Source organism: Corvus cornix, chromosome 3, assembly GCF_000738735.6.
Source record: "Corvus cornix cornix isolate S_Up_H32 chromosome 3, ASM73873v5, whole genome shotgun sequence".
In the NCBI taxonomy this organism is placed as follows: Eukaryota; Metazoa; Chordata; class Aves; order Passeriformes; family Corvidae; genus Corvus; species Corvus cornix.
In genome coordinates this window covers 31,325,184-31,350,348 of record NC_047056.1, presented here as the reverse complement: position 1 = coordinate 31,350,348, position 25,165 = coordinate 31,325,184, and the positions used below count along the sequence as shown (strand labels likewise).

General features: G+C 46.6%; 1 long non-coding RNA gene across 1 annotated transcript in view; it reads right to left on the bottom strand.

Annotated features, from left to right (window-relative positions):
- The window catches only part of LOC109950934, a 40,884-nt gene extending 23,164 nt beyond the window's left edge, over nt 1-17,720 (bottom strand). The window contains exon 1 of the long non-coding RNA XR_002273269.2: nt 14,629-17,720. This is a non-coding gene — a long non-coding RNA (uncharacterized LOC109950934). The remainder of the gene's footprint in view (nt 1-14,628) is intronic.
- Nucleotides 17,721-25,165: the final 7,445 nt, after the last annotated feature.

The window sequence follows — 25,165 nt, the reverse complement described above, 5'->3', positions numbered from 1 at the left end:
GATTTATGAGCCCCTCATTTTGTGTAAAGTGAGCTGAATTCAAGGGGTTTTTGACACATTATTATTTTCCCATAGTAGTTTTTCTTCCTCAAAACAGATAGGCCTCAATCCTGTTAGAAAAGCCTCCCAAGAAACAGGATACCTTTTCTACCCATCAAATGCTGTTGCTTGGCTCCCTAGCCTAGCTAGAGTTCAGATAGCTAATTCTCTCCCAGGGCAGTGAGCCTGGCAGTGTCCAGCTACAGCTACTGATTTTTAGGCAGGACATACAGGTCTCATATTTAATTTAGGTGGGTTCTGCTGCTCCACTCACCAGCTAGAAATCCTTAGCGTAATCCACATTGTCCCAGACTCCTAAGATACCTCTTGCACGTACAGAGGACAAACCTACATCATGTAGTCTGAGCCTGGATATCATGGGCCAGATCTTCCTCAGTTAGGATGAACCAGCACAGTTCCAGAGCCTCCAGAGAGGCTGTGCTGATTTACACCAGTCAAGGAGTGAGCCCCCTCGATGCAATGCTGGCCCTTAACTACATAACACAGATCACCTGGGCTGCTTGGAACGCCCACAGTCTCCCTTGGGCTGCCTTCTTCACTTCTGATTCCTTGTGAAACTGTTATGGCTGGAGGAAAGTCACCACTATGAAAAGGTACATACTACGACAATATTCTTTCTAGCTTTGACAAACTTGTCCCCCACTATGTTGCTCAAACAAACTCCCAAGATATGGCAAGACACTTTGGCCCACTCTCTCACCTTTTTCAGAGCTACCCTGGGGGTCTGCAGAACTCCTGGGTAAACAGCAACATAAAATATTCAGTCATCACTGGGCAAAAAGTCCGTTGTGCCCTGCAGGAGTGAAACCATTTAGCTTGTGTATGGTGGCACCCCCAAAAGCATGGATAGGCTGCACATCCAGCACAGGCATAACTGTTCAGAAGAGTAGTGTTTAAAAGACACTGGTTTCTGACCCTTTTCTCTATCACCTCCTCCCATCCTGTATCGCTGACTTCCCCAACTGCCTTTCCTCTCTACCTTGTTTTCTCTTATCCACAGATGAGGAGAAGGCAGTGGACTGTCCCCAAGAGTTAATTCTGTAACTCAATCCTTCAGGATAGATCAGATCATACCTGTTTCCTGAGAATAATTTTATTGGTTTGTAAAATAATCATTTGACTTGTTCTGATCTTAGTGGCAGGTGCATCTCTGAGCAGCATGAAAAGATTTCAAGGTTGAATACTCTAATACTGCTTCTTCTGTGCTCCTCTTCACATTGAAAAAGGCTAAAAGTGCCTTTCTGTTCCCAGGCATTATCTCTTCAAATACCTAATTAGAAATTATATAGAAAATTGAGACTTTTCTGGAGGTATACAGCAGAAGAACAAGAAGCAACAGAACAAGTTGTAGCAAGAGAATATATAATTAGATATTAGGAAACATTTTTGCACAATGAGGGTGGTCGAACACTGGAACATGCTGTCCAGAGATTGTGTAATGTCCAGCCCTGGAGATCTTCAACTGGACAAAGCCCTGAGCAGCTAGATCTAGCTCTGAAGGTGGATCTAACATAAAGATTTGCCATGCTTTGAGCAAAGGCTTGGACCAGATGACCACTAGAAGTGCCTTGTAACCTAAATTATTATATGAGTCATGAATCTGTAATTGCAGGAGCAAGCTGTGCTTCCCTTTGTCACAGTACCCTATGCAGTACCCTGCAGCAAATTCAAAATCTTCTCTGCCAGTTCATGATGTCTCAGTCTTGAATCACTAGGAGACCCTCATTAAAGAAGCCCGGGTGACTCCCAGTAAAGCAGAAACTTAAGAGACTGCTTGGACAGTCCTCATTGCACACCCTCAAACTATCTGAGCAATCCAGAGCAGGGAATGACGGAGTCTGGATTGACAGCACATCCTGCACAGGGAAGAACTGTGTGGGTCATGCTGCCCATTCACACATCTCTTCAAATGAGGAGACCAGTTGCCTCCATCCTTTCCTGGTGAACTCCTGTGACGCTGTAGTGTTTTAGACATATCTAGAGGCTCCTCTTCACAGGAAAGAAATGTATAACACATGGGACACCAGGTCCCAGAGCCACCTCATTATCAGGATTATTTTGGAGGGATGCTGCCAGATAGTCAAAAACGAGAGGAGAAAGACTAAGAGCTCCATAAGTGGCCATGTAGAAAATCCCTCCAGGGTTGCTCTTTACTATTGCCTAAATCTACTCCCCTTTCATACTCCTCCTACTCTTCAAAAAGGAGCCAGGTCACCCCAGAAGTTATGACGTCCTACATCCCAATGTGCCTAGGTTTTGGAATCCCTTAGCACCACATTTTGCTTAGGTTGCCATGCTGCAGTAAAAAAATACTGCTGTCCTCTCCTCAGTGTCTCCAGAGTACCTGTCTCCAGGAGCAGCTGTAGAAGAGCCAGGAAAAGCTGGGAATGCTAGATGCTTGAAAGGTTCCTTGGGTATGGGAAGCAGCTACCATTTGGGGTTTGGACATGGCTGCAGATGAAGACACATATGTGCATTTTCGTGCACACCCCATTTCCCAGCCAGCAGCATGTAGTATGTATCCCCACTGCAACAAACGTCCTCATGGAAACTGTGGGTGCTGCTGAGCAAGCAGTACAGCCCCAGATAAATTATCAATGGCAACTGGTAGAGGGACAGAAGCACCTAGCTGGCTTTCTCCACAGAAATTTCCTTTTAACCACTGACTTCTCAACCTGATCCTCAGGGAGATTTATAAAATACCTTCAAAGAAGAAGCTGGGAGCTAGAATCCACAGTACTTCTGGATAGCAAAGCTCATCAACTCCGTAAATGCACTATTTTATGACACAATATTTCTTATTTCTCACTACTTCTCAGCCCTCACATTTTTACAGGTGCTAACCACCTTTTTTCTCAAACTGCCCAGTTGATTACCAAACCCAAACTAAACTCAAAACATTTGTTCTCAGCCAGTCCTTTCTAGGAGTTTGCTGTTTGTGGTTCAAAATTGAAAAGGAGGCTTTTGTGCCTTTAAGTTTTCCCAGTTTTTTTCAAAACATGTAACTGGATTGAAAGAAATTGGTTCTCCCTACAAGCCTATCTGCTTCACAGCTGATAGAGGATGGTGGTTGCACCAGTTATTGCTAGTGCCATGGAGAGTCTGTGCTTGCCAGAGGAGACACATGACTCAGCTGCCAAGGCAGGCAGATGAGTGAAGAAAACCTTAATTTCATGATCAGGCCCAAAACTGTAACTCAGGCAGAGATGCAGACACACAGTGAGGAGGGAACAGGCAACTAGGGCAAAGGAGCTGCCAGCATATCACACGACTTGAGGAAACATATCCTGTGATGGGAATTGCATCAGAAACAAGGGCCCTTAGCCATTTTCATCCAGCCCTCCCCCAGTTAAACAGATTATGATGGAAAAAGAAGATGACACAAACGGCCAGAAAGAATTAAATGATCCCTGAGTGGGATAAATGAGCTGACTAAATTGTTGGTGCTGTGGGATGCAATCTGTTTAGGTCTGACAGAGATCAGAGCAGGGATGCTACTTACCATTCAGGGCCTCTCTGCATGCTGTAGAATACCAGCAGATACTAATGGTAAGTTTAATGGCTAACATGAGATGAGCACACACACACATATATAATAAAGCGGGACATAAATCAGAGCTGATGTCTGCCATAAGCATGCACAACTCAGGCAAAAAATCAATACATTCCTGCCTAGTCACACAATGCTAATGGCAAGGTCCCAGTACATGGTAGTCATGGAGGATTTTAATTACCATTCCTGCATGTCTGCTGGGAAATGCACAATGCTAAACACCATCCAGCAGGAACTCTCTCAAAGGGCTTGAATACCATTCTCTGATTCAAAGCGCTAGAAAGACATGCTAGGCTGATAGCTAAGTAAGCCAGTAATGGGATATGGAGCCTTTCACCTCGAGGTCACCTTCTAGTGACCCATGGTTATTACCATCTGATTGCTGTTGCCTGTGTGAAATGAGGTGAGGAGCTTCGACCAGTTCCTCATGGCCAAGTGCCTCTATCACACAAAACCTGATGCTGCGGTTGGTGCTAATTGGCCCTGTTGGTCGCCAGCCTCTCCGGGAAGGCTGGGGACCCTGGCTCCCTGCTCCCTGCTGGGGGGCATCTCTGTCAAAGACGTCAGCCCAGTGTCCCTAGGGCTGGAGCTCAGATGGTTGGGTAGGCTGGAGCTCTTTGAGGGCCCTTTCCTGTTGCATAGGCTCCTTGGGAGGAGGGCGATTCCTTCTCTGCAAAGGAAGGGTTTAGGAAAGGCTTTCTCCTTTAAGACAGGGAGAAGCCCCCCTTTCAGCAGCTCTCCCAGCTGACACACAATGGCATGCCACCTCCTCGGCTGCACAGAAATGATAATCAGAGGTTCAGCTAACAGGAGAGAAAGGGAGCTGCTCCCTGCCCTCCCACCGCCGCCCCCCCCCCCCAATCGCATGATTCGTGTCACACGAGATGAGGTGGCAGATGGGTCGTTAGGGCCGCATTGGCTTTTTTAACTCCTTCCTCCCCCTCCCAGCCCTCTCCCAGAGGGGTGCATAGGGGCACACGCAAAGCGAGGAAGCCCTGGTGCAAGGGCTGGTTTTGCCGTGGCGAGGAGACCAAGCTGTTTGCACGGAGGGCCACTCTGTATCGTATCAATATCACAGTGTTACATCAGTTGCTTGTTTAAAAGGTGGTATCTGTGCTGAGTGAGGTATTTGGTTCCATCCCATTTCAGTCGGCTCTTCGGCTCTTCCCAGCTCCCACGTCCAGACGGGAGACGTATCTGAGAGGGACGTGGGGTGTCGGCACATCACAGAGGGATGGAAAAAAGAAGTGCCTTCCTGTCCAGTGACTCCATCTGTTTTACTTCATGGCCATTATACACACCGATTGGCAGGGACAAGCTCTCCCCCTCCACCTCAGCATGGACTGCCAGCATTTGCTTAGCCAAGTAAACTTCACTGACCCAACCTCTATGAGGTAGTGCTACTCCTGGTGCAGGGCCAAATCATGTGAAACTCCTCAGGGTCTTTTGCCATCTCTTTTCGTCCAGGGTGCTCTGAACTTCAGCAGCTTGAGGAATAGCTGCAGGAGGAAGCACCTACCTGCTATGTGCCTACCTTTGGTGGCTTCATTTTTTTCCATCAGTGGTATGTGCTGTCAAAAAGAGAGAGCCTGGCAATCCAAGCTGAGCTCTGCTACTGATTACATTGCTTCAGTCTGATCCCATCATCCCTGACCTACAGGGGCCTGGAGTTATGCCACTGTTGATTGCCAGGCATTATTAACATTAGAAACAATAGTTCCTGGCATAGAGGTTAAGGGGGAGTTGGGGCATCTTCAATGAATTCTGTGGCATTTCCAGCATTTTTTGGGAGTGCAGTATTGTTTCTCTTTATTGTTGTGTCACATTTATTATGTGTGTGCTAGTTGTACTCAATCTGTTTGGCACATTTTAAAGGGCCACACCATGCAAAGGGATGCTGCTCAGGAGAAGGCCACATGTGCTCTGTTAACACAGCAAGTGCTTTGCTTCTGGAGATGTGTTTGGTGTATCACTGGGAGCCATGGTTTTGCAATAACGGTGCCATCAAGAATCGCGCAGCTTTACTGCTGCCTTCAGACCTGCCTTGCAGCCTCCCCACTAGCCTAGTCCTGGCCCCACAGTTCTACCCTACTTGCTCCTGCCCCATAGTCCCTGCTATGCCCTTCCTCCAACTCTGCCAAATCCCTTTTCTCTCCATTGCTATAATGTTATTCAATTGCAAATTCTTAACCTTTACTAAATTAACGCATCACATTGACCCTGTCTCTTGTGGCATCTTCCACGAGAAATACCTGTCTGACACTAAACAAAAAAATACTCATGTCAAGCATCTGCTTAGAAATAGAAACCCAAAAGCAGAAAGTGGGAGTTAGTGATCTTTGAAGGGCCGCATTCTGCACTGTAGTTCCCATACTAAGTTACCGTGGCCATGCCATTTATCTTGCCCTCTGTGGGAAGCAACGGGTGCCTTGCTCCTGTTAAATGCTGAAATGAGGAGAAGCTGGGAGTTCTGATCTCTCATGGATACAAGTTCAGAGTGTAGCAGGCAAAGTTTGCTGCTTACTGTATTTGACAGCCTGCTGGTGGGTTGCCTCTGCTGCCTCCCATCAGGAAAGGGCTTTCTTGCTCTCCCACCTCTCACTTTTCTTCTCCACACCTGATGCTGTCATGAGATGCCATGGATTGAAAGCTGCTCCAGTTTGGATAGGAGGAACTGGCAAAATTTTGCTGTGATCTAGGACTCATAGGCAGTGTCTGCACATATGAGATGTGTAACTTGCTTTCTTCCTTCATGCCCAGCTTCCCAGAGGTCAAAACACAGAATTCAGGAAAGCAAAGGCTCTTCTTCATCCTTAAATTTTTCTTGATCTAAGCCAGTACAATCCTGATGCGGTGAGCAATCCTACTGAATTAACAGACATCAGTTTTCCAGAACCTCACCCAACCATCCATTTAACATACCAGTGGTATTCCTTTCCTCATGAAACCAGACACTGCCAGTACTTCCAATCCAGAAAAGATGTGTGGATTCAATGATCCCACCAGAGCCACCTGACCTCTGCAGAAATCTCCATGGGCCTCTGCAGCCACTGGACTGGGATTTCAATGAGCCAGAGTCCTGTGTTTAAGGAAAATACAGTGCTCTGTCTGCTCTTTCCCTCTTTCATTTGGGAGAGAATTCATCTTGGCTGACGAAATTTTCAGACAGTAGCTCCAGCTGAATGTAGGGTTTTCAATCCATTTTCTGCTCATGCAGCTTCTGCATGACAACTGCAAGTCCCAATCAGACCATGCCATGCCTCAAATCAGAGCAGGAGTCAGGTTTGGCTGAGAGAGAGGAAGGTACAGAGGCTTTCCCCTGGCTGGAGGTCTGGCTGGTGGTGATGTTTGAGCACCCTGAGCCAGGCAGCAGTTCAGGAAAGCCTTCCTATTATCCTCTGGTGACAAAAAGAGACTGTGAAACAGATGTGCAAAGCCATGCTCTTCAGGATGCAGATTGCTCCATAGATTTGAGCTGATCAGTGAGCCTCCTGCCCTCCTCCCCATCCTGCTGTACATGTGTTTCAAACGACAATTACATCTGTATCTTACAAAATACACTGCTCATAAGAGGAGGGGAAGCCACGGTGCTCCCTGCCCCCACTCCTCCAGGCCCCCATTAAGTCTGTTTGCCTGTGATTTCTTCCAAATGACAGAGCCAGTCTGTTAGCAGTTAAGTTAAACAGAGCTTGTCCTGTAATAACCCCGTTCAGGCTGCTAATTGGTACCAGTACCTACTCCCTGCCTCCTCCTCGCTGCTGGCAGAGTCTGCTGCTCTCCTGCCAGGTCAACAAGAGAAGGGGTGTCACCTGCTGGGCTTTGCTCTGGGACAGGGCCTCTTGCCAGGGCACAAGGTAGCATTGGCATGGAGAGATGAGCAAGGATGGGAAGGGCTTTTCCAGAGAAAGCAATGACCATGTACGCACGAATGTGCTCTGTTCTCTGCTGCTGAAATTGAAGACAGCAGTTACTCTGCCTGATCTGGCCACAAAGTCATCCTAATCCTCTCCATTTGCTGTTCAAACAATAATGACATCCCAGCATCACCACAGCAACATATGGCTTCACAGCAGGGAAGTCAGGCAAGGTACTGCCCCAGCTGGACACAGCTATGGAGTGCTGATGCCCATGATGCCCAGCGTCCCTGGAGATGCAGCTATTGTTACTACCAAAATGCTCAGGATTATCTAATAACAGTCAGCCCATATATAGCACCATGCACTAGGAACAATTCAAGTTGAGCAACAGGTGAAAACAAAGATCTTGGGAAGGAATGTGCTTGCAGCCCTGCCCAGTCCCTTGGAGAACACAGGTGACTGGGCAGAAGTCAAGGTTTGTTGTCTGGTGTTCAGAGTATGTGGGTTCAAATCCTTTGGATGACTTTTGGGAGTATGATACTATTTCACTCCCATGAGAAACTGTATTTTACTGCTCAAGATACTTCTAGCCATCACATTTCAGTCCCCTGCACAAAATAGGCAAAATAGAATTATTTTTGAAGTAATTTGCCTCTCAGAGAACATACTTGCTCATCTGTCCAGGGATCAGCAACACCCTCTACATGTGAGGAACCACCCCCACTAACACACACTGAATTTCAAATATTTGCTGTCAAGTAACAGGAAAAGAGATGACCAGATGCTTTCATCGATTTAATCAACAAACAAATGCAAGAATGCAAGAAGAACGCAACTTCATAGTGAGTGCTGTTCGAGGAAAAAATGAGAAGGCCGAATCCGACAGGCTGCTCATTATGAAATATTTGTGCCACTCCCATTATTATTAGTCACTTGTTGTACATTTCCAAAGCAGTTAACTCAGTAATCCTCACAGTGCCGTGGGAGGTAAGACAGTTGTTACCCATTAAGTAAAAACCCTGGTTGTCAATGATGCCAAATGTTTTGGCTGCAGCGAGGCTACAGGAAAAGAGGATGCTCTGAACTCTTGGAAAGCAGGGCTTTGCTAGGGCAGCACAAGATCTCAGAAGTTCTCATTTTGCCTGCATCCAGAGTAAAAGTGGTCTACCTGCTGCCCAGAGAGGCCTCCCTGCAGTATGTGCAGTGTTTCCAGGCATTGGAGGAGTAATTTGATCCTGCACCCTTCTCTGAAGACCTTTGGTATGATCCTGAAGAGGGGTCTCAGGCCCCTGACAGCATCTGTCAGGCCAGATGCTCTTCCCAATAACTCCTGGGAATGACAGGAGTAAAGAGTCTTTATCCCGAATGTTGCCACATCTTTGTGTTGGGTCCCCCAAGAAGCAACTGGAAGAGCATCCTCAGGCACTGCAGCCCTGCACAGATGGGACCCTGCCCAGCCTTTGGCCCTGCAGAGCAGAGAAGGAATGCAGCATGGCTATCCCCCACCAGTGTTATTCAAAATCAGACTCCAAGATCCCACCCTGAACACATTCTTGGGAAGAAAAAGAAATTTCTCTGTTCACTGACCAAGTGCCAAGAAGTGTGTTTATGCAGCCCCTTTTTTGAGAACAGTGTTTGATGCTGCTCATCAAAGCCTCCCTCATCCCCATTAGGCAGGGCTCCAAGCTCCTCCAAGATTCCCCGGCTCCCAGCTCCTTGGACCTGGAGCTATCCATGGTTTGTGCAACACACGCAGTTCTCATGGTCTTACTCACAGCAAACATCTGACTTCATGCACAGTTCCTGTTTTGGCACTGTAGTGTCCAAATCATCCCATCACATCAGAAAATTGTTCAGCTCAGAACAAGTGGCCCCAGCATTCATCCACATTAGGAACCACCAACACCACAAATGTGGAGAAGGTAGATTGTTGCAATCTAAGATAGATTCTTAACTGACATCTTAATTTAAGGAATTTTCGGAATCTCTGCTCAGGAGAGAAAGATCAGAAATGAGGGATGCACTCTGGAGCTCCAGGTAGTGGAAGAGAAACTTGATGAATTTAGGAGCTGGCAAAGACTGCTGGTGTGAGAACCTGTTCAGGAGAGTCCCAGCAGCATCTCCACACAGAAGTGGTCAATAGCCTCTGTAGCTGGACCAGAGGGAAAGCAGAAGTCTGGGCTGGCTATGAAGCCCAAAGCTTTTGGATCTCAGGAGCAGAAGCTATACAACCAGCACTTTCTGTGTCTCTGAGCTAGTGGAGTAGTTTTAGGGACCTGGATATGAAAGAGCAGTGAGAACTTGCAAGCCAAATGCTTCTCATTAGTGGTTCATTCTCTTGGTGTGAGGGATAAAAGCTCAGAAAGAGCTAAAGCATCTCCCAGCGTTTGGGTGGAGGGAAAGAGAATGACTACAGAAGATCGTCCTTTCCCCAGACAGTGACTCTAGAGCTTGGCATGACCCTGAAGCAGGGCTGTTTTGCATCCCTGTGCTGCTGTCTCTGGCTGAGTGCCTGGCAGCACATCTCCCAGCCTTCAGGAGCTAAATGGGGAGAGACTTGGGCAACAAGGGCAAGAATACATTGGCTGTGCTTTGAAAAGCCACATGAGCATGGTGTTTCTGGAGCTTGTAGGCTTGTAGGGGTTTCCTGTTTTTCTGGGCATTCCTCAGGGAAGCCATGCTTGAATATAACCAGCTGGGAAGCATAAAAAAATATATATGGAACAATGTTGGCACCCATTTTCAGGCATTTTAAGAGCCATCAACCTGCCATCAAGTCAGTGGAGCACTACTGCAGGTCTCAGATCATTCCTGTAGACTGGCAGCCTTTAGCAGGCAGTAGTCTGACCTTTTAGTGTTGAAGAACGAGCATTAAAAGAGAACTCTGGAGAATGGTCCCAGGGCTGAGGACTGAGCTGATGAAGGATTGTTCCTCCCAATGGCCAAATGGTGATGTAGCAAATCTTCATTGGTGGTAGAGAAGAAACTCATGTGTTTAGAACAGCTGCAAAACAACTGGCCATGCTGACCTTCCAAACGATAGTGAGAATTCTCTGAAATATCTAAGAGACTCTTGGTGCCCTTACATCCAGCTGTTTGCATGCTTAGGGTAGATCCACTGCTTTGGGACCCATTCACTTGAAATCTTCACTGTGGGGGTTTGTTCACTCTTCTGAACACTCACATTTTTTGGAAAGCAAGGTGCGGCCCACAGAAGCAAGGTCTGGTCTTTCCGATCACAGAGCGCCAGCCCTGTTTGAGTCCAGCTCACAGCTGTCAACCATGACAGATTGTAAATCTGAGGGCCGGAATGGGAGAACATCTGGGTGGCCACCAGAGAGGGCTGGGGGGAGCTGTCAGGGGCACCGCCTGGCTTTTGATCAGCCCTAGGAACTGGCAACGTTCAGCAGGCGCTAATCCGCTCTTTTAGCGATTCTCAGCAATCAGCTTCCTTTCATAGCTGAAGGAGGGGAAAAGTTACTTGATCACAAACCTGAGGGAGCTGGTGTTGAAATATACCTTTAGCTTTTTTCCTGGATTTCTTTTAATTATAAAAGAGGAAGGTAGGAGGGAAATACAAATAAATATACACCAAATATTCACTCTACAGAGAAGAACTCTCCATTAACTCGTGGTACGTTTTCAAACAGATTATTTGCCTTTGGGTTTTCTGCTTTCTTGAGATTTCACATGACATGGAGAAGGGATTTTAGTCTCATGAGATCACGCAGGCAACCATCAGGACAGTTGACCGTGGCTACTTCTGGTGGAGGCTCCTCCAGCCTGTTAGATAGCTTCACATTTTTGTGCAGCCTTTCCATATAAAAAGGTTAGAGTACTGTTCCCTTTATAGAGAAGAGTAAGCTGAGAGCCTCAGCTCATGCTGCAAATCTGTGGCTGGGAACTAGATCCAGATCCAATGATCCCAAATGTCTTAGCTCTAAGAGTCTCATTGTGAAATCCTTTGTTTGAGCTGTCTTTTCATTTGCATGGTGCTGTTTCTGCATTCGATGGACCACCCTAGAGGACATGTTGTCTCCTCAACTCAAAAGTGGATCTATCATTTAATTACTGTCAGAGCATGAACTATATTCACTTGCTGGGATCACAAAACTTCCTACAGAAACACTCATCAGCTGCAGAGAAAATGATGCCCAGTTAAAATTTAATTCACAGAGAATTTTTTTAGAGAAAAAATCCTCTGAAGACTGACCATTTGTATCACAGCTGTCTTAAGGGGAAGAGAGACTAGAGACTTGCTGTGCTCTGTGCTTGCAACTGGAGTCAGTCTTTAACTCAAAGATTTATTGCTCAGGGAGGGTCCCACTGGAGGCCCAGCACTCCCTGGCCTGTATGATGTGAATGGAGCCACAAGTCAGGTGGTTTTCCCAACACCACGCTTTGAATCCAGCTGATTCAAGTGCAAAACTGAAAACTCCCGAGCTCCGTTACAGCTCCTGACCTGTGGACAGCCCTGCCTCTCTGAATTTAATAAGGTTTTAAATGGGAGCAGGTGTGTAGCATAAGCTAAAGGAGTCCAAGGGAAACCTCTCACTCACAGGTAGCCACAACCATGTTCTGTAGGTCCAACCACCAGTGTCACAAGAACATGCAGAAATGTTCTCTACCGCCACAGGACGTGTCACTGTCCTTGATCCTAAACATACAGGCTGACTTTTAATTAGCAACACACGTCCCGGAAGAATGGCAAGATGTGTCTGAATTTACCTCTATCTTAATTGCATCAGGAAGTTGCCTTCTGGTGCTGATCAGCTCTGAAACTTTTGGCACATCTCATGCTAACAGAGCAAGGCTGCAGCTGGCAGTTCCTCCCAGGCTCTCCCTGGTCTCTTATTCACCAGCCTCTGAGTAGCACCTGCTGCAGGCGAAGCCTCCTGGGAGTACCAAGTTGGTCCAGTGTTCCCATGTGGGAGAATAGGATGCTCTATGGAGCCACCTTGGTGCTGGCAAGCAGAGGAGTTACAAGGCTGCAGTGGGGTGGGGTACAGTGGGAAAGGGTAATTGAAAGGGTGGGAGGTTTATACGAGGATAATCTACAGGGTGAATCTCAAGATTGGATTTGTCACAGAGAAATCCCACTTTGTTATTCCAAATTATCTTGGTTCCAGTTCAGTTCTGTGTAGGTAGAGATGTATGTAAATGTGAATGTGATATGTGTACACACAGGGCATAGCCAGACAGCCACCTCTACAACCATCTGGCTTCCCTCGCCCTTGCTACTGGCTCCACTGTGCCAGGAACTGATGTGATTCCACTGATTACCAGGCACAACTTGTCAGAGCACAGCCCATTTTGCCACCCTTAATGCCAGCTGGGAATGCAAAATGGGAAACTCCTGGGACAGAGCACATCCCTTCCCCACCTTCCCCCTTATTCCAGGAGGGAAAATGGGCTCTGGTGAAGCCCTGGCTCACATCAGCCCCAATCCTCTCTCTCTTCAGGCTTGCTGTATTTCTTCTCCCTGCCTAATTTCCCTGTGAGGGAGTGTGGCCAGGCTCGCTTCCTCTCACAAAGCACATGTGAGGTTTGGGACTGCAGCTCCCAGAGAGCTGGGCTATATCATCCTGTACCAAAGCCCAGCCATGTGGTGGCCTTGATGTTGCAGCACACAGTGAGTTCAAAATGGCAGGGAGGTACTCGTGTTGAGCATAGCTCCCTTGCTAATACTGGGTGGCCCCAGCCTGCTGAGAGCTTTAATTTAGGAAGCTGATGGTGGCTCTCAACACACTTGTGTCTGCCTGTTGGTTTGGCTGAGCTAGAAACACATCCCCTTCACTCCCTGTGGCATAGCCTATTCAGGGTCACAGAGTACCTCTGCTACCACGGGAATCGTGCATCCCCATGCTCCCCTCCTCCACCTGCCCTTTTTCTCTCGTGTTGCAGCCTAGAGAGCATCACAGAGAAGCTTCTGAGGTCTGAGAGCCTAGCAGCAGCAGGATGACAGCATCCCTGCCTGCAAGAGCCTCAGAGTTACAGGGTGATGTCCAGTGGCCTTCATGGAGTCCATGCCCCAGGACGGAGGCAGCAAGAATGTCTGCAGCTCTCCAGATGGTCCTTAGTACATATCAGCAGCTCTACTCCCCTTTCTCTAGCCTGGTTCCTCGGACACAAAGGTGCACTGTGGCAGAATAGGGTCTGTGTACGGGAGAGGCTGAGTTGGAACAGGCACTGGGCTGAGACAGCCTTCTTGGTGATTGCTTTTCTTTATTTAGTATCTACTGCTGGAGGGCAGCTTAATCCTTGCCTTTCTTCCCACATTAAACGCCAGTGCTCAGACTCTACACACCTAGGTGCTAACAGACTAAACAAGATGAAGAAGCAGGGGGTGTATAATTGTGATACCAATATATGTCGCAGCTTACACAGCAGATAATTGGTGTGTGCCAAAAAGGCAGTGGTAAATGGGTCCCGGAGGAGATTTCTCCCTAGAAGAGCAGCATTTCACACCACCAGCCTCCCTAATGAGGGGGAAACTATGCATCCTTTGTCCCAGGGGTCCTACCATGAGGTGTAGGCAATAGACTGCGGCAGCCCTCAAGCACAGCTATCTGCCTTACTCGGGCAGTGGATACTCCTCCTGCTTCCTCAGTTTGTTTTGATGCTCTTCTACTGTGAGACCATAGTTATAGAAAAGAAATGAGTTAGTTCTGCCAAACCAAGGAGTTTGATGTTTGATTGCAAGTTTTGGGAAGAGAGATCAAATGGGGTTTTTTTCTCAGCCATGACCACTTAGAGCTTGGTTGAGACACTTCCCACCACAGCAGTGCAATCTTTCAGAGCACACTGCTTTCTTAAGCCATCTTTTTGTTTTGGGCTGTGTGGTTTTTGTGGTGGGTCTCAGGTTTCCTTGTCAGATTTGGGAGCTGTGTGTCCATCCTCAAAACTGCTGAGCATGTCTCACAAGCCCCCTTCCCTGCACACCTAAGTTAAGAGTTGTTTTTTAGGTATTGTTTTCTATTGCTCAGGGGCTGAGAAAATGCCAGTGAAATAGGGCAGAACTTGATGGAGAATGAATTTCTCTGGAGGAAAGAGAGAACCGCAGACGCCTGCCCTTCTATTCCTGTTTACCTTTGCTTTCAGGAGGTCAATTAAATTGTGGGCATAAACTTACATTGCGGTTTGCAAACTGATACTCACCAGAAGGTGTTCTGGCATCACAGAGCATTTTGTGTTTCGGTTTCTTCTTTCCCAGATCCTTTATGGCTTGGTAATAACTTGCAACACATGTATCACAGAAACATTATTTACACAACATTTTTGCAGCATCACAATTGAATTTAGTTGGCAAAATTCTCATGAAGATGTTACTCTTGTGGAATGACCAACAACCCGTCTCAAACTTGGACTTTCCCATTTTTTCTGTGTGGTACAGCTGTGGGATTTCTTCATAAGCACTGACTGAAAGGTTCATCGTTTTTAATTCTGTGTATGTTGAGAAGGGGGGAAGGGGGGTTGGGTAGTGGTTCAGGCAGTAAACATTCATTTGGCCTCTCTACCTACCCAGTTACCCCCTTTAACATGGGATATAAGCACCCCATGGAACTCATTGCTGTGGGATATTGTGGAAAACAACCATCTCAGTGCCTCAAACAGCACAACAGATGATGAGAAGCCTCTCATGGTCAAATATAGTGGTCTAGCCAAAGCTCCATCTCTGGACATATCTGCAGTGCAAGCTGTCAGGTGCTAAAAGGGTGCAGAAGGGAAAAGATCCCTCTGTCAAGGCCCAGTTTTTATACTTTAGTTGCTGTCAAAGCTAGGAGAATGAACTCGGTGGACTTTTGATCCAGTATAGCATTTAGTTCAAATTTACACTGGCTGGGAGTCAAGCCTGGTTTCTGTCACAGGGTGTTGTGCAATTCTTGCTCTCATTTCCAGTGTTGTCCCCCCCATCCCACAGAGGTTAGTGAGTTTGTATCTCAAGGAAAAGAGAGAGTATTTCCTGACTGCAGTCACATTTGTACCATCAAGCCTTGCCCAATTCTGCTTCTGAGTTCTTACTCAGAGAACTGCTTGCACTTACTTCAAAGAAAGTGCTTACATGCAACTGACTTTAAAAGATATCTTGGAGTGAAGCTCTATCAGCTCTCTATCCATGTGATGGCTGTCCCCTCATTTTATCATCCATTTTCTCGGTACTGGGCTCTAACAGAGCCTCTCTTAGGCTCTCCCTTCCCACAGGTACTGTCCTGATGCAGAACCCAAGAGCTGCTATCTTAGGCCCTCAAGTCAGGAGGAGTTTTTCTTTGCTAGACTGACCTGAAGAGAACAGTCAGCTAACTCAAGAAGAGCTTTCCAGCCAGAATTAATGGGATATAGTGTGTTTTCCAAATTCCTTTAGTAAAGCCCTGAAGTCAGAGGCTGATAGATGTATCACATGGAACTGTCTGGGGTTGTTGGGATTTCTGTTCACTCACCCTCCCAGCTCTTCTACAAATCTGCACTGTTGCATTTGTTGACAAGTCTGTATTTTTAGCATCTTGAGATCCCTTGCATTATACAATACTCCTGAATTTCCCTGATCCCAGAGCCTGACATGCTGGCACCTAATAATACTTATCCTTCATTCCACTTTCCTCCTGGCAAGGCTCCTTCACTGGTCAGCAGCCCCTCTTCATTGCAACGTGGTGATTGCTTTAATGATCTAGAAAGGAAGATGTAAAATAATACAAGAAGGCAAGAAGGATGTGTAATGAGGTAAGGAAGATGTATAAGGAGATAAAAGTGATGCAAATGCCTCCTGCATGAGAAAGGACTTGACAAAGCTTGGGGAGACACTCCTCAGTGGTTCAGTGAAGAGGGATCCCTGTTGCAAGAGAAAGTCAGGGGGATGAAAACAAATAAAAGCATCCTGGAACCCTTCTCTGACTCGTGGGCTTTATGGGGCTCTAAGTGATGTGTAGCAATGCCTGGGGAGGAGGCTGGCACTGTAGTCATGGTGGGACCACTGCTGAGGTCCCAACACCTTTGTGTCAGCTGCTATGAGCTACAGGTCTGCTCACCCATCCCTTTGGGAGTAACACAGTGATAGTGGCACGACCCTGAATGTTCCAGGATGAACACTGCCTCAAGGAGAAAGAGAAATAGAGTCATCAGTATGAGTGTGCCAGTGGTCTTTAAGGGGACAGCTGGGAACACCTGCCATTTTCTCTCATAAGCACAAAAGTGATGGAGGAAAAAGAGTTAAAGAATGGGGAATTCCAGTGGAATACACATATTTTAACACCAGCCATAAACTCAGCAGTACTCAGAAAGGGCCTGGGTAGCTGGAAGGCACCGGGCCATTGCAAATAACAGTAAGTTATGCAATTTTTTCTTCTAATTCTTGTTGCTGGCTTCTCAGAGTTGGCCTAGGGAGCTTCCCTCTCAGGGAGCGGGGGGAGTATGTCTGACTTCAGTTATCTCTGTGCCATCAGGCCAACTTCTATAATTTTGAAGGCAGTCAGCAAGGCTCAGAAACGCTGCAAACAATGACCACTTGTGTCAGAAGGAGCATGAGTTATCCTGCTCCAGGACCTGTCTTTGGCTGCTCATTGACTGAGCTGCTTAGCTGGCAGGTATACCCATGACAGAGGATGAGGGGCAGAGATGTGCTTACTCCACACTTGACCCCTCCAAGTCCTGACATCTTTTCTAGGAAACCTGGTGCTGGCTACTGTTGGACATAGGATGGAAAGAGGGATTCATTCCACATGCATATTTCCATTGGTCTCCTTACTTTTCTTCTCTGGTGCTCGAAGCACAGTTTCAGGCTTTGGCTAGTACACCTGCCACGACCTCCCATGCTTTAATGTCTGCAGCACCTGTACAGAAACCTGGAGCATCCCGCATTTGATTGCCTGATTCCACCAGCTACAAGCCTGGGGATGACGTGGCTGTCATGGTGACAGTCTGGAATAACCCCTGGACATTCAGGTGTAGGAAAAGGGTTAGATAGTGTCAGAATGGTTTGAAAGAGAAGCAAAAGATTGTCTGCTCCAGAGTCACTATGAGCTTTGGGTTGAGCCAGCTTGGTGGAGTCAGCAGTTCTCAGGACTGCTCAAGACTGTCATACCCCACCTGTCCGGGCACTCCAGCAGTACTGAAAGCTGGCATTTTGCTTTATTAATCAAGTGCTGTTTCCTCATGGCTTTCTCTCAGCTGCAGTTACAGCCTGTCTAGTCATTAGCAGCTCCAGGCTGACACACAAGCAGCAGGAACACTGCTCATCACTCATCAAATGCTGAGCTTATTTGCATGCTTTCAGTTTTCATGCAATTTTTAAAAGTGCAAACAGATGTCATGAGATTTTTATCTCATTACCTTCATATGGTTTTCATCCCCATTAAACTTTCAAAGAAATACTACATGCCACCAAGTTTTTGATCTTTAAGAAGCCCCATGCAACACAACAGCCCAAAGCCAGGTAGCTTGGTTACATAGAAAGCCTAAATACTCCAGGACTGAGGTGTTGTACAAACTAGACCCTTAACAGCTGAGACTGATCCAAGCTACAGAAAACTGTCTTCCTTTTTCATACACTCTTCTTTCATTTACAGCTCAGAACATCTCAGTATGAAATTCTCCCCTCTCTCTTCTGGTGAGCTGCTTGACTTCAGTGCCCGTTGTGTCAGCCCAAAACTTTGTCTCTTCAGAGCAGTCCTTGTGGTTGGAAAGTGCTCTTGCTGATGTGCTGCAGGCACACAGACGGGGTGGCACCCCTGATGGGCTCCCCAGCAGGCATCAAAGAGTCCCTAGTGAGTCTGGTGTCCAGGCACCATGTCCAGCCTTTGCTGTCTGCTACACAGCCCAGTAGAGGATTTGAAGTGGACTGGAGGGTATTGTAAGAGTAAGTATGGAAGGCATAGGGAATTCTAGCGCTGCAATGAAGGCATTAGAAGCTAGGCTTCCTTAACTCTGCTGCTTCCCATAGATTTAACTTCACTTACTGGAGCTCATGCCTCAGAGCAGCACCTGCACCTTTACAGGGGACCATGCTGGTGCTCCTCTTTCAACAAAAATACCTCCTGCTTCTTTGAAGATGGAATTGAACAAATCTTCCTTCAAGCTGCTTTATATTGCATCTAGTCCAGGCATCAGCAGGAAATTCATCTGCATTTCTGCATTACTGTGCCAGCAACCAGGAACTGCAGCAGCATCCCAAGGTGAGGTCTGATCTCTTCGCTCACATCATCAGCTTTCACAACACCATAAAATGGTCCTGTGCCACAACAGACAGGGGGGAAAATCAGACAGACCTCTCCACTGTTCTGCCCAGGTGACAAGCACTATTCATATGACATCACTCTCTATGGGCTTTGACTGAGCCACACAGAGCCTCCTACAAACAAAGGGGATGAGACAGATTCTGCTATGAAGTGCTCAGCCTGTAAGGAGACAAAAGAGTGATGGGATCTGAGAGGAAACAAATAAAAAACCTTTTTTTTTCAAGATCACAGAACAGGTCAGCAGCATTAGGAAACACAATGCTGAACTAAATACCAAAGTGCAGGTGCTTCCTGTAGGACTCCTCCTGTAGATAATTTAGTCTATTGAGCAGGTTTTGTTACAGAAATATTTAAGAAGATGTTCATTGCTTTGATTCAGGTTCACAGGCACATCAAACATGTTGCAGCTGTGTATCGTTGGAGGTGAAATGAGCAATGGACAGTGTAGAATGGGGCAATCTGTCAAGCTCATAAAACCCTTTTTGATTCCCATTTCTAGGAATAAAAGAAACGTTTGTGCAATCACATGAACTGCTAAACATTCTAGCATCGTTATGCTGTTAACTCCCTTCTGTACCAGATGGAGGAAGGGCCATTAGACATTTTACCAATCTGATTTTTGGTGAGATTCTTTAAGACCCCTGTAAATCTTGTCAGAAAAAGTATTTGGCATTAAAAAAAATTGCTCAGGTAAGAAAGCTGGAATGTGGGGTGGTGTTTTGCAGAAAGAGCCTACCCTTCTGGAGCATCCAGTCCATGCACTACGACATCTTCCAAGGCAGTTCTGAAGAAATAGCCCCATCGCCCAGTTTCCAAAGAAAACATCAATTAAAAAAATATCCTTTTCTTCAGTTTTTATTCCACTAAAATATTGAGCTGGAATATTGTGAAAGGATGCATGAATTTTGCTCTGGTTATTTGCAGAGCTGTTTCACATCAGGATCACTCTTTTATCAATAGAAATGTAAATCACAGCTGAGCCAGTAGGAAAGGTGAGACAGCTAAGATGGCAGGAATCCATTGTTTCAAGCCTTTTGCTCAGAAAGCTTTTTCTATTTCTTTTCACTGACATCTCATATGTTGTTTTTTCTATTCCTTTTTTTTTTCTCACAAAACATAATTAACTTAATCAGATTTTTGTTAAAGGAAGGAGCCCAGAGATAGGCTGAAGCCTCTCCTAAGCGCCTTTCTGTCTGGGAGGAATCCGAGTCCCAAATATTGAATGTTCCAGTCTGGCATGCTGAATGTCACACAAATATCAGCTGTAGTACAAGTGAAATGCTTTGGTGAATCATTGGACAGTGCCTGAGGCTGCTAACAGTTCAGTCCCATCCTATTGTTACATTAGCAGCCGTGTTAAAAAAAAACCAGCCTGAAAATTATCCAGTGTAAAAATAAGTAATAAATTAATTTTGTGCAGACCTCCTAAGATTAACAAAACACACCCTGAACTTCCCCTCTAAGATCAGCTACATTATTTTTATAAACATTTGTTATCACAACTGGCCTTTTTAGAGGGTTCAGAATTTGCACCCTGGGTAGACAACTACTTAAAAAAAGTAAACTCATTGTGCTTTCTCTATCTACACTTTATACCTGATCCACTTAGCTGCCTAGGTTTTTTTCTGGGAGCAGAGGCACGCACCACTTCCATCATTTCACAGCAAGGCTCTCCCCACTCTCCAGCCACAGAGATTCCTGGGGAGAACAGAGATATCTTAGGGAATCAGAGGTCTCTTAGGCTGTGGACCTGTCTCCTGCTGAGCAGTGAATTGCAATACCATCTTCTCTAAAATGAGAAAATAGCCACTCATGCAACAACCAGGTGGGCTACACTCCCTTCCACAAAGGGGTGCAAATCCCACTTGTTCAAAAATCCAGAGCAAGTGTTAATCATGCACTACTCAGGAAAGAGAAGTGAGTGTCAGGTTTAGAGCCTCCTTCTTAAATGACCCAATATGAACTGAAAGAAATCGCCCTTTTCACAAAGGTGGTATCAGCATGGGTGATAATTATTTGGATTTTAAGGCCAGTGAGGTCTATATAGTTCATGACACAGACCAAAACACCAACTCTCAAAGCAGGACCTCAGTTACAGCCATACTTTACAGAATCTTGTGCTGCGTTGGCCTGTAAAATGAATTTAAATAAGGGAGAGGCACATGATTGGTGTCTGCTTGAGGCTATAAAGCAATGCTTAAACTTGCATGTAAGTAAGGAAATACAAGCCTAATGGAGAAAAATGTGAAGCTGACACAGTGAGGTGGCTGCAGTCATGGCTCATGTAGCAGCAGTACAAAGGACGTCTGCAGAAGAGTGGATGATGAAGTGAGGCTCAGTGGCACGTGGGTGGTTTTTTGTACGCAGGTTGTTCAATTCATTTATTCCATGTTGGCCAGTGTCACCTATCCCAGAGATTTCAGGACACTTCTCTGTCACAGTTTTTCAGAGTGGTTTCAGCTGCAGAGTCACTGTCTACCTTCACCAAGCAGCTACAGCCACCAGCCTGCAATCACCTGCAGCATCCGTGTCCCAGCCAAACTTCTCCACAAGCACGGTCAGCCAGTCTCTGCGTTAAACAGCTTCCCCTTGGACTGACACAACGTTGGTTTTCCCATGTCTGTCATGCCTTCTAGCCAGGGGCCCACTTGCCACAGCTGGAGCTGGGGCTGCCCTAGCTGGGACCAGCAACAACCAGCTGGCACAAGATGAGGGGTGGTTCAGACAAAGCCAGTGAAAATAATGCGGTTCACCCCATGAAGACAGACCCAGTCCTGTCATTCTTGATCTCTGCCCCGTGCTTTAGATGTGCACCACCTCTTTTCCCATCTCATTGTTTCTCCAGCATCCATTACAGCACAAGCTTCCCCAGCTGGCCTGTGTCCTCCTGAACAACTCAAGCCAGCAGCACCCTGGCCAAAGGCAGTATTTTTCATACAATTTTTTGTTTGTTTTATTAAAATACTAACAGTAAATACATTCATTAGTAAGATAGAGGAAGCAGGAAACACGAGGCAGGATGGAAAGGTTTGACCAGCTATAAATAGCAGACAGAATAAACAGGCAATTGCGAACCATGGGTTGTGAGGCTGGGTTTCACATGGAGGCAGCACCTGCTGCTGGGAGACTTCCACTGGTTTGTTTGTTTGCTTTTAAAACAAAAATTATTTATGATGATGGACTCCAGGCTGAGAGATTTGCCACTTTCTGGGAAAACATTAATACTTAGTCATCACTGGCAGGTGTTTTTCTACCTCCTGTGCAGTACTTGACCCACTCTGCATGCCAGAGGCAAGGTAGGGCTTTCATCATGGACTGCCCTTACCCCAAAACCTTGGGATGTGCTGGCAGCCTGGGCAGCTGCTTGCAGATTAGCAGGATGTGTCACAGCACATTAGCTGAGCCTGTGGGAGGCTTAGGATATTTCACAGGAATGGAGATTTTGGGAACAGGAGGCAAGGTTAAACAGGGGAGCACACGGAGGTCTCTGCCCTAGGGGCACACAACAGGAGGGGATCCTGAAAGGTCCAAGGGAAACATGCACTGATGCTATGGATGAGCCTTGGAAACATTTGTGAGCAGGGGAAAGAAAGGATGCAGAGGCTTGTCCTGAAATGTCTACAGAGCCTTCACAGAAAGGCTTCCCAAGGAGTGGGGATGGTGACTCTGAGCAGGCCTGGCACAAGCTGCTGGAAGCACTTACAGGGTGCCGAGGCTCAAGCATTTTTTTTTCCCAGGAAGGCAGGTTGTCAAGGACAGGAGGGACCGCCCAGTACAGCTCTCAGAGTGGCTGTCCCAGGTCAACAAGTGTGGCAGTGGACATGTTCCTGCAGACACCACAAGGACTCCTCCTGGCCTCAGGCCTCCACTCAAAGGCCATTGCCTGCAGCTGCTTCCACACAGACTAATCCCGCTTTCCCCCAGGCAATAAAGGGATGCACCCTTTTCTTGGCCGTGCAAATGTCACAGCCCCTTAAGAAGGTGACTGCACTCACCACCACCCTGAGACACTCCCTATGGCTGAGCTGCTTGGGTAAGGGGGGGTATTTTTCAGTCAAGTCTCCACCTGAATGAAGAAAAGGCAGGAATTCTTAGCCTGACCAATGCTCCACCACTGAATTTCAGCCATCGCTGCAGTTGAGATCAGTAATTTGTTTTTATCTCCCAAAAAGCCATTTTATGGACAAAAAGCCATTAAGAGATGGTGAGCCCCACACAATCTCCACACAAACCCTGTTTCAATGTATGCCAGCTCCCCGTGTGCAACGTGCCTCATTTCTTATTTACATTTGCCAGGCTTGAAACTGCAACCCCCGTTGCTTGTTATGCCTCTCTCTCCTAGATGAAAGAGCCCTAAAATGTCACCTTCTCAGTGTTATCATCTGCCCTCTGCTATTATTGCCTCTCAGTAAATAAAAGGGACTTCCCAGTCATTATTTTATACCCCACAATGACAGTGCTTTTTCAGATAAATTAGTTTTCACTCCTCTTATCTGCATTCAAGCCTCACCTCCCTTTCAGTGTTTCCATTGCCTGCTCAGGGACCTTTCCTGTGTCTCCTCTGACCTCTGGGAGAGGAGCTGAGCTGACTCAAAAGGGGAGCTTGGTGTGAGGACATCCGATCTGCTTACAGACCTGCAGACCTAATGTCGTACACGGCTGAGGCCTTTGTGCATGTCTGAGCTGCTCACTGCACATCCTGGGAAGATAACAATTGCTGGCTTGCCTGTAAAGGTACATCCCCTTTAGCACAATCAGCTTGTACAAGGCACATCAGTTTTTGTGACTGGGTACTTATCTACAAGGAGTTTTGTCCTCTACCTTGTGCACAGTTACCTTTCAACAGAAACCTCTCAACTGAAACCATCTTATTTCACTCTCCCTTTCTATCCTGAAATACATAAAAATATTGGGGCAAAATCTTTTTCTGCAAACAACTACAAAAACTAGCTTGACTGGGGATGCTCTCCGGATTTTCTCCCTCTCTCTTCCAAATTAGTATTTTTTCACTCTGGCAAGTACCCACCCTATTCCCACCCAATACACAGAAACCAGAAACTAATCTTAAGTGTGTCAGACCAACTTCATTGTCCATCCTGAGAAAAGTTTAAAATGTAAGCTGTCAACAATGCATAGTTTAAAGCACATTGAAAGCCATGGAAGGCCAGTTAAGACTACATGACAGTGAGATGTCTTCTAAGGCATGGTAGGAAACTGTGTTTAGCTTTTATATATAGCTTTTCAACCCCCTAGTACGGTTTTACAAAGTAGGAGCAGCATCACTGTTCCCCAAAATATCCTAACCACATCATGTTAGAAATGGAGCTTTACTACTTCACTTTGTTTCCTAGCTACCAACATTTTTTTAGCTTAGTAGTAGAGATGAGCAGTGAAATTTGGCATTCAGACTGCAACTTCAGAAAAGCCTTAAAAAACCTCATGCATATATACATATCTATCTATATATACATCTGTAAAAATTACAGTTGCTAGCACAGTTCTCTTCAGAAATGTTTCAGTTCCAAGCTCCATCCTGGTTATCCACTCATTCCCATCCTGGGGTCCCTGCCAGCCTAGTCGTGGACCCCCCCCAGTTCTGCCCCTACCTCACAGCCCCCTCCATCCCAGCCCCCCAGCTCTGCCCTACACCCCTTTCCCACCCCAGCCCCATCTGCTGTCGGAGCGTTCTCTCTTCTCTCCTCTCACCCTTTCCAGCTCTACCAGTCCCTTTACATTCATCACATTAAAGAAAACATTTCATGGTCATCTCTTTTATCTCCTTCAGTGAACAGTTAATCAGAAAAAATGCTTTCATGTTGCTAAATCAGGGCCAGTGGGCAAAGCCAGGCTGACAAGAGACATTTTCCTCTGCTACTAACCTGGGCTAAATAGTATTAATTACAGAGGCTGGGCTTTGATTGCTGGAGTGTGGTGGGGCTGGTGAGAGCTCCCTCCTCCCCCTCTGCTCCCTCCCACCACAGGCCCACACTGTGCATCCTTACCTGCCTGCCCTTTGCCAGCATCCCCATCTCATGTCACAGCACAGCTGCAAGTGGGATCCCCTAAATCTTCACCTGGGCTGCTCGGACAGTAACTCTGAAGAGTCAGGTCCCTGGGCTGGAGGACAATCTAGCTGGGTGGTTGGGGTGTCCCTGTCCTTGCCTTCCCCCATGCTTGTCTGCCCAAGGCAATGTCTTTTCGAGGACAGAAACTGCTTCTTGCTATGTGTTTCAAAGAACCTGAGTTCTGGCAGGCCACTCAGTAGACATCACCCCATACAGTGTTTCTTGGCCTGTGGTCTGTGGGCCACAAGTGGTCTGCCAGATGTCAAAGGGACTGCAGAATGACTGCAGACAATTTTTTAGGACAGACATATCCATCCTCACACATGCCACAAAGGAGCAAAGACAACAGGCAGTGGGAGCAGAAGGCAAATTGAGGACAACGTGCTACAACTCAGTCCTCCG